The sequence below is a fragment of the Coregonus lavaretus genome (assembly GCF_964263955.1).
Source record: "Coregonus lavaretus genome assembly, chromosome: 15".
Taxonomy (NCBI): domain Eukaryota; kingdom Metazoa; phylum Chordata; class Actinopteri; order Salmoniformes; family Salmonidae; genus Coregonus; species Coregonus lavaretus.
This window is the reverse complement of record NC_140002.1, coordinates 12,241,822-12,250,433: the sequence shown is the minus strand read 5'-3', so window position 1 is coordinate 12,250,433 and position 8,612 is coordinate 12,241,822.

The following is an 8,612-nucleotide window of genomic DNA, read 5'->3' as shown; positions in this document are numbered from 1 at the left end:
AATTTCTACAATGAAATTATTATTATTATTATTATTTGATTTTTTTTTGGGGGGGGGGGTGAAAATGGTTGGTTTTGTCATTATTGGCCACTATTCTTGTAGCTAGGTATTACTGCACTGTTGGAGCTAGAAACATAAGCATTTTGCTGCACCTGCGATAACATCTGCAAAATATGTGTACATTACCAATGTTTTTTATTTTAATTTTATTTAGTCATGTGGCCACTGGAACTTGCTGTGGTGTAATGTCAACAGCAGAGGGTGTCATCAGAGCATAACAACTGTGACAAGTGCCATCAGCCTAGTCTCATAGACTAGATGTAACATAGTAAATGTAAATCCGGGATGCTCAAATTAGTATGATATGTTACGTTTGGTATGGTTACACAAGGAGGGTGTTAGCGAACCCTTCCCCTAACCCTAACCTTAACCCTTTAACCTAACTCCTACTCTTAACCCTAACCCCTAACCCTAACCCCTAGCTAACGTTAGCCAGCTAGCTAACATTAGTGTTAGCCATCTAGCTAGTGTTAGCCACAACAAATTGGAATTTGTAACATATCATACGTTTAGCAAATTCATAACATATTGTAAGTTAAGCAAATTCGTAACATATTGTACGTTTTCTGAAAATCTTAACATCACATAATACAAAATGGATGATGGACACCACAAATTAATACATACCATACGAAACGTAACATATCATACTAAATGTGGTCCTCTGTAGCTCAGCTGGTAGAGCACGGCGCTTGTAACGCCAAGGTAGTGGGTTCGATACCCGGGACCACCCATACACAAACATGTATGCACACATGACTGTAAGTCGCTTTGGATAAAAGCGTCTGCTAAATGGCATATTATTATTATTATTATAAATGGTGTGTTTCAGATTTATGTACAGAATAATACAAAATGCTCTGAGACCAGGTTGGTGCCAGAGGGGATAGATGGAAACAACCAAATAGAGTAACCTAGAGGTCATATTACACCCATCGATTTGTGAAATTTCAATTAATCGACCGAAGGTAACACAGTTAACAAAACGACCTATTGGATACAGTTTATCTCAATATAAGACTATGTTGATATCAATGAGGTCACTTTGCTGAATTATTTTATTTGATAAGGGGGGTGGGGGGGGTCTGCGCTTTTAATTACATTTAGTTAGTCGTTTTACAGTGTCAGAAGGATGATGAAAGGTGACATAATGGATATTCGTGGGACACCCAATGGGACACCCTGCCCCTTACAATCAGTTTCTGCTTCAGTGACTGATCAGTGAGAACAATTGATGCCCTTGCAGCTCCTCAGGAGAGTGAAACTGCAATATTAACACTTCTATACTTCCTCTACCACCTCTGATCTTAATCTGTACTACCGTAATCATAGTTTATTTGATGAGTTCTTAATGTAATGAGTACTTTAAGTGACATTAAAAGTTTGTCAGATGTTTTCAGACCTCTAATGTCATGGGACGTGGTTTCATAACAATAATAATAATATAATTTCATCTTGACATTACTCTACTTTTGAGGCGTGAAAAGATGGAGCAAACGTCCATTTATGAGTGAAATGTCCCTTTAAGGTAACCAAATAAAACAAAAACAATTTCTTCCTCTCACAATACCTACATTATTCAGCAAATAAATGCAATTTACCAACCCACCTTCGAATGCTATCAATCCCCCTTCCATTCATCAAGAATGCTGTTGTCTGTTTTTAGCTAGAATGGATGTGGGGGCTAACAGAAGTGCTCTTCTATACAGATGATTGACAAGTTGAGTTCCAAAATGTAAATGAGAACAGCCAAAACAACAAAGGATAGTGCCTCCTGTTCAGTTTTCTCAGGCTTTACGATTTTGATAGTATACCTCTCGCTACCACCCATAAACCATGTTGATGTCCAAATACCAGAGAGAATATTTATCATCCCACAGATGACGTTTTTTAAATGAAAAATCTATGGTTATTGTACAGGAAAAACAATGATTTGAGCGAAAATCCCTCTCCCCATGAAGTGTATTTGGCCCATATACCCTGTTGCGTCCCAAATGACACGCTATTTTGGGCTGTTACGGTGACCGTATTACTGCCACACCGGCGGTTATGAGTCATGATGGCAGTCAAATTCCATGTGACCATTTAGTCACGGTAATTAGGCTTCTCCAAGCTCTGATGCTGCTGATGGTCATTAGTAGCCTACCAAACTTGCTAACTGCCTGGTACTCAGCACTCTATTGTCCCTCTACTCACGCTGACATCAATGCAAATGTGATCGAAAATCTAATCAAACACCTCATGAGTGCCCATGAGCTTATTTACATTTACATTTACGTCATTTAGCAGACGCTCTTATCCAGAGCGACTTACAAATTGGTGCATTCACCTTATAGCCAGTGGGATAACCACTTTACAATATTTTTTTATTTTATTTTTTGGGGGGGGTGGGGTAAGGGGGGGTAGAAGGATTACTTTATCCTATCCCAGGTATTCCTTAAAGAGATGGGGTTTCAAGTGTCTCCGGAAGGTGGTGAGTGACTCCGCTGTCCTGGCGTCGTGAGGGAGCTTGTTCCACCATTGGGGTGCCAGAGCAGCGAACAGTTTTGACTGGGCTGAGCGGGAACTGTGCAGAGGTAGGGGGCCAGCAGAGGTAGGGGGCCAGCAGGCCAGAGGTGGATGAACGCAATGCCCTCGTTTGGGTGTAGGGACTGATCAGAGCCTGAAGGTACGGAGGTGCCGTTCCCCTCACAGCTCCATAGGCAAGCACCATGGTCTTGTAGCAGATGCGAGCTTCAACTGGAAGCCAGTGGAGTGTGCGGAAGAGTGGGGTGACGTGAGAGAACTTGGGAAGGTTGAACACCAGACGGGCTGCGGCATTCTGGATGAGTTGTAGGGGTTTAATGGCACAGGCAGGGAGCCCAGCCAACAGCGAGTTGCAGTAATCCAGACAGGAGATGACAAGTGCCTGGATTAGTACCTGTGCCGCTTCCTGTGTAAGGCAGGGTCGTACTCTCCGAATGTTGTAGAGCATGAACCTACAGGATCGGATCACCGCCTTGATGTTAGCGGAGAACGACAGGGTGTTGTCCAGGGTCACGCCAAGGCTCTTCGCACTCTGGGAGGAGGACACAACGAAGTTGTCAACCGTGATGGCGAGATCATGGAACGGGCAGTCCTTCCCCGGGAGGAAGAGCAGCTCCGTCTTGCCGAGGTTCAGCTTGAGGTGGTGATCCGTCATCCACACTGATATGTCTGCCAGACATGCAGATATGCGATTCACCACCTGGTTATCAGAAGGGGGAAAGGAGAAGATTAGTTGTGTGTCGTCTGCGTAGCAATGATAGGAGAGGCCATGTGAGGATATGACAGAGCCAAGTGACTTGGTGTATAGCGAGAATAGGAGAGGGCCTAGAACTGAGCCCTGGAGGACACCAGTGGTGAGAGCACGTGGTGCAGAGACAGATTCTCGCCACGCCACTTGGTGGGAGCGACCGGTCAGGTAGGACGCAATCCAAGAGTGAGCCGCGCCGGAGATGCCCAACTCGGAGAGGGTGGAGAGGAGGATCTGATGGTTCACAGTATCAAAGGCAGCAGACAGGTCTAGAAGGACAAGAGCAGAGGAGAGAGAGTTAGCTTTAGCAGTGCGGAGAGCCTCCGTGACACAGAGAAGAGCAGTCTCAGTTGAATGACCAGTTTTGAAACCTGACTGGTTTGGATCAAGAAGGTCATTCTGAGAGAGATAGCAAGAGAGTTGGCTAAAGACGGCACGCTCAAGAGTTTTGGAGAGAAAAGAAAGAAGGGATACTGGTCTGTAGTTGTTGACATCAGAGGGATCGAGTGTTGGTTTTTTGAGAAGGGGTGCAACTCTCGCTCTCTTGAAGATGGAAGGGACATAGCCAGCGGTCAAGGATGAGTTGATGAGCGAGGTAAGGTAAGGGAGAAGGTCACCGGAGATGGTCTGGAGAAGAGAGGAGGGGATAGGGTCAAGCGGGCAGGTTGTTGGGCGGCCGGCCGTCACAAGTCGCAAGATTTCATCTGGAGAGAGAGGGGAGAAAGAAGTCAAAGCATAAGGTAGGGCAGTGTGAGCAGGACCAGCAGTGTCATTTGACTTAACAAACGAGGATCGGATGTCGTCAACCTTCTTTTCAAAATGGTTGACGAAGTCATCCACAGAGAGGGAGGAGGGGGGAGGGGGAGGAGGATTCAGCAGGGAGGAGAAGGTGGCAAATAGCTTCCTAGGGTTAGAAGCAGATGCTTGGAATTTAGAGTGGTAGAAAGTGGCTTTAGCAGCAGAAACAGATGATGAAAATGTAGAGAGGAGGGAGTGAAAAGATGCCAGGTCCGCAGGGAGTCTAGTTTTCCTCCATTTCCGCTCGGCTGCCCGGAGCCCTGTTCTGTGAGCTCGCAATGAGTCATCAAGCCACGGAGCAGGAGGGGAGGACCGAGCCGGCCGGGAGGATAGGGGACATAGAGAGTCAAAGGATGCAGAAAGGGAGGAGAGGAGGGTTGAGGAGGCAGAATCAGGAGATTGGAGGGAGAAGGATTGAGCAGAGGGAAGAGATGATAGGATGGAAGAGGAGAGATTAGCGGGAGAGAGAGAGCGAAGGTTGCGACGGCGCATTACCATCTGAGTAGGGGCAGAGTGAGTAGTGTTGGAGGAGAGCGAGAGAGAAAAGGATACAAAGTAGTGGTCGGAGACATGGAGGGGAGTTGCAGTGAGATTAGTAGAAGAACAGCATCTAGTAAAGATGAGGTCAAGCGTATTGCCTGCCTTGTGAATAGGGGGGGACGGTGAGAGGGTGAAGCTAAAAGAGGAGAGGAGTGGAAAGAAGGAGGCAGAGAGAAATGAGTCAACGGTAAACGTAGGGAGGTTGAAGTCACCCAGAACTGTGAGGGGTGAGCCATCCTCAGGAAAGGAACTTATCAAGGCGTCAAGCTCATTGATGAACTCTCCAAGGGAACCTGGAGCGCGATAAATGACAAGGATGTTAAGCTTGAATGGGCTAGTGACTGTGACAGCATGGAATTCAAATGAGGAGATAGACAAATGGGTCAGGGGAAAAAGAGAGAATGTCCACTTGGGAGAGATGAGGATTCCTGTGCCACCACCCCGCTGACCAGATGCTCTCGGGGTATGCGAGAACACATGGTCAGACGAGGAGAGAGCAGTAGGAGTAGCAGTGTTTTCAGTGGTAATCCATGTTTCCGTCAGCGCCAAGAAGTCGAGGGACTGGAGGGTAGCATAGGCTGAGATGAACTCTGCCTTGTTGGCCGCAGAACGGCAGTTCCAGAGGCTGCCGGAGACCTGGAACTCCATGTGGGTGGTGCGTGCAGGAACCACCAGGTTAGAGAAGCAGCAGCCACGTGGTGTGAGTTGTTTGTATAGCCTGTGCGGAGAGGAGAGAACAGGGATAGACAGAGGCATAGTTGACAGGCTACAGAAAATGGCTACAATAATGCAAAGGAGATCGGAATGAAATGAACTAAACATCTGGGAAAGCGAGAGAGCGGGGCCTCCCTCACTTACGTTTCACTGAAACACCCAAATTTAACTCTCCCAACTTCCACCTCAGAAACTATAATTGTTGTAAACTACAGCGGTTCAATGTTTTCTAGGAATAGACTAACTTAGTTTATTCAGCTAGCTAACTTGGTACAGTATTCTTCCGTGAAAACCGTCCAGGGCACCTAGTCATATGACGCCACAGCCAACTAGCATGCCGGACTCCAACAACACGGTTTAGCACCAATACTCGGCCACAACAAACCACCAGTGTGTCAACACGCCAAGCAGATCATTCGTGTCCGTGTCTAACGTTGTGGGTTAGTCCCGACAGTAGCTTCGTGCTTCACCGGGCAATACTAACCTACAATAATTACATACAACAACCCACAATAACTACCTACAATACCTAACTAACTAACTACAATCTAAATACATAGTTTAAGCTTTACTCAACAAAGCCCAAACTATGTAAATAAGCCATATAAACCAAGCTTACCTCCCGCCAGAGAGAGACACAACCTCACCCGACGACGACGAAACACGAGGGTTGCGCTTATGTTGCGCAACATTTCTATAGGCTATGCAATTGCGTGAGAAAACAGAGTTTTGATGGCCTCTATTAAAAAGAGGAGGATCCCATCAGCTTTCTATAGACTAGGCCTGCAAAATTTTATTTATTAACTTTCCTAATATTAAGCACATTGATTCGCTTTAACACAGGAACATAGCCTACCTGGCTGGCATGAAAATGAACCATGGGAAATGCATCCTCCAATCGCTATTTAAGTGCATAAATGACATGTATTTTTTTCCCACGCCCTGTTCCGAGACAGTTGCATGATAATGGTCCATTATAAATCAAAACTAATTTCACACATATATTATTTAGTATATATAAAGACAACATTAAATGAAGAATAGTCTGATGGGTGACAATATTAGCCTATCACTTGTGAATTATGTATTATTACTTGTGAATGATGCCCAGCTTGTGCATTAAGGCAAGAAACAGTTGCACACCTCATGTATCCTAGCCCATAGGCCTATATGTTTTGATAAGGTGTGTATCACAACTAAAGTGGCCAAATAACTTCAGCTTTATAACCGGTGTAAAGCCTAACTGGCATACATAGGCTGTGTGTGAGTTTCAAGTTTGGGGAAGCTAATTTTCACCATAAAAATGCACCTTTATAATAAAGCAGTACATGCATAATCACATTTGCCATCACTTTCGAGAACAGTTTTTTCCCGCTAATTGGTTGCATTTTGGAACATCCGCGCTTATAGCCTACTGCTGTGTGTGTTCATTACTGCGCTTATAATGTGAAAAAATAGTCTAATAGTTTATCAATATTTTAAGCTAAACGATCAGCCAAGTTTTTTTGATGCGAGTGGTTGTATTGATTTGGGATCTATCGCATCCCACAACTGTCCCAGAGTATGTTTGGAATATTTATTTATTGCACAGAAGGACAAGTTGACCAATATAATATGTCAACTTTTATACTATGGGGGATAGTAGATTGACATAGACTAGTGCTTTTGCTGTTCGTTAGGCCTACTCATCTTTTTGGCTGATGAAAAGTAGGCTAAATGTGGACAGTTCCTCGGAATTCGATAACAGGGTCACACAGTTGCGTCCCGGATGTGTATGCCTTCATTCACTTGTAGCCTACTTCTTAGCTGAAATGCCTGTGAGAAGGACCCGATCACATGACGGGCATTGGCTACATCTGAGAGAGCTATGTGAGTGAGAGGTGCTTCGGAGCAAGGCAGCCGGGAGAAGGGAATTATAATTAACCTATTATATTCAGGCCAAGGGCACAATGGCCAGTTTGGCCGCAAAAGGCATGGATTTTTTAGGGTGCATTACGGCCACACAAGGGGGATGCCGGCGAGAAATTCGAGGCCTGGTATATTATCAAGTGCTTGTCAAATTGTGAATGTGTCACGTCTACCCCCGCTCCCCCGCTTGACGTCACTGGTCTACTAACCACCGGTCCTGGAAACCATCATTATGCACACCTGGACTTCTTCACTCCCTGATTACTTCCCCTTTATCTAGCACTCCGTTGTATCACCCATTAGGTAGTATTGTTTCCTGTTGTCATGTTTAGACGCTACTCCTGTTTTTGTATTCACTCTATGTTCGTTCCTATTAAACTCACTGACTGCACCTGCTTCCTGACTCCCTGCGTCTCTGTTACAGAATGAGAGACTGATGAAGTGTGTGCAGCTTGCGACTTTTTTCAAATCATCATTAGAGTCCCATCATGCAGCCTTATAATGTATTAAAAATCAAAACATATAGCCCAATGTTTGTATCACAACTAAAGTTTCATAAATAACTCTAAATTAAGCATATAGGACCAGTTTCTTTGTTAACCGCTCAACACAGAATAGCCGCATGTGCATGCTTCCTTTGAAATCATTTGGATACAAATATTTGTAGGCTGTGTGTGGAAGCCAGGAGATGTTAAACGTGTTTGTGCTAATTAACGGTCAATTACAGTGAGACGGGCAGTGATTTGCTTGACAATCACCAGCTGACAAAATTTCATGACCGCCACAACCCTAACCCTATTCCCTTTATAGTGCACTACTTTTTACCAGGGCCCAAATAGCACTATAGGGAATATGATGCCATTTGAGACGCAGGCCTTTCCTTTACTCAGCAGGACCATTAGAGGAGGGCCCTCCTCTCTATGCCCCTTATATTGAGAACAGAGGAACAACAAGTGGCTCCAGACTGAGGCAGAGTATAAACATTCAGTTGCCAGGGTAAAACCTGAATAGCCTAGGTCTTGCCATGGCATTGTCAGCTCATTTTGGCCATTTCCATTTCAGGAGTGTATTTGAATAAGCTTAAGTGACGTTTTAAAGGGACATTTATGTATTCATTGAGGTGCTGCACTTGGAATGTAACTCATGCTTAGAAGCTTACTATGCAAGTTTTAAAAGTAGTCTAACTGCAAATCCAGAATTGTACAGAAAATAAACAAGATGTGTGCTTTATTTTCTGTACGATTGTTCTACTAAACACACACACACACACACACGCTGCTGTTGTGTTGCTTTGTTGTGCTGTGCACCCAGTCCTAGT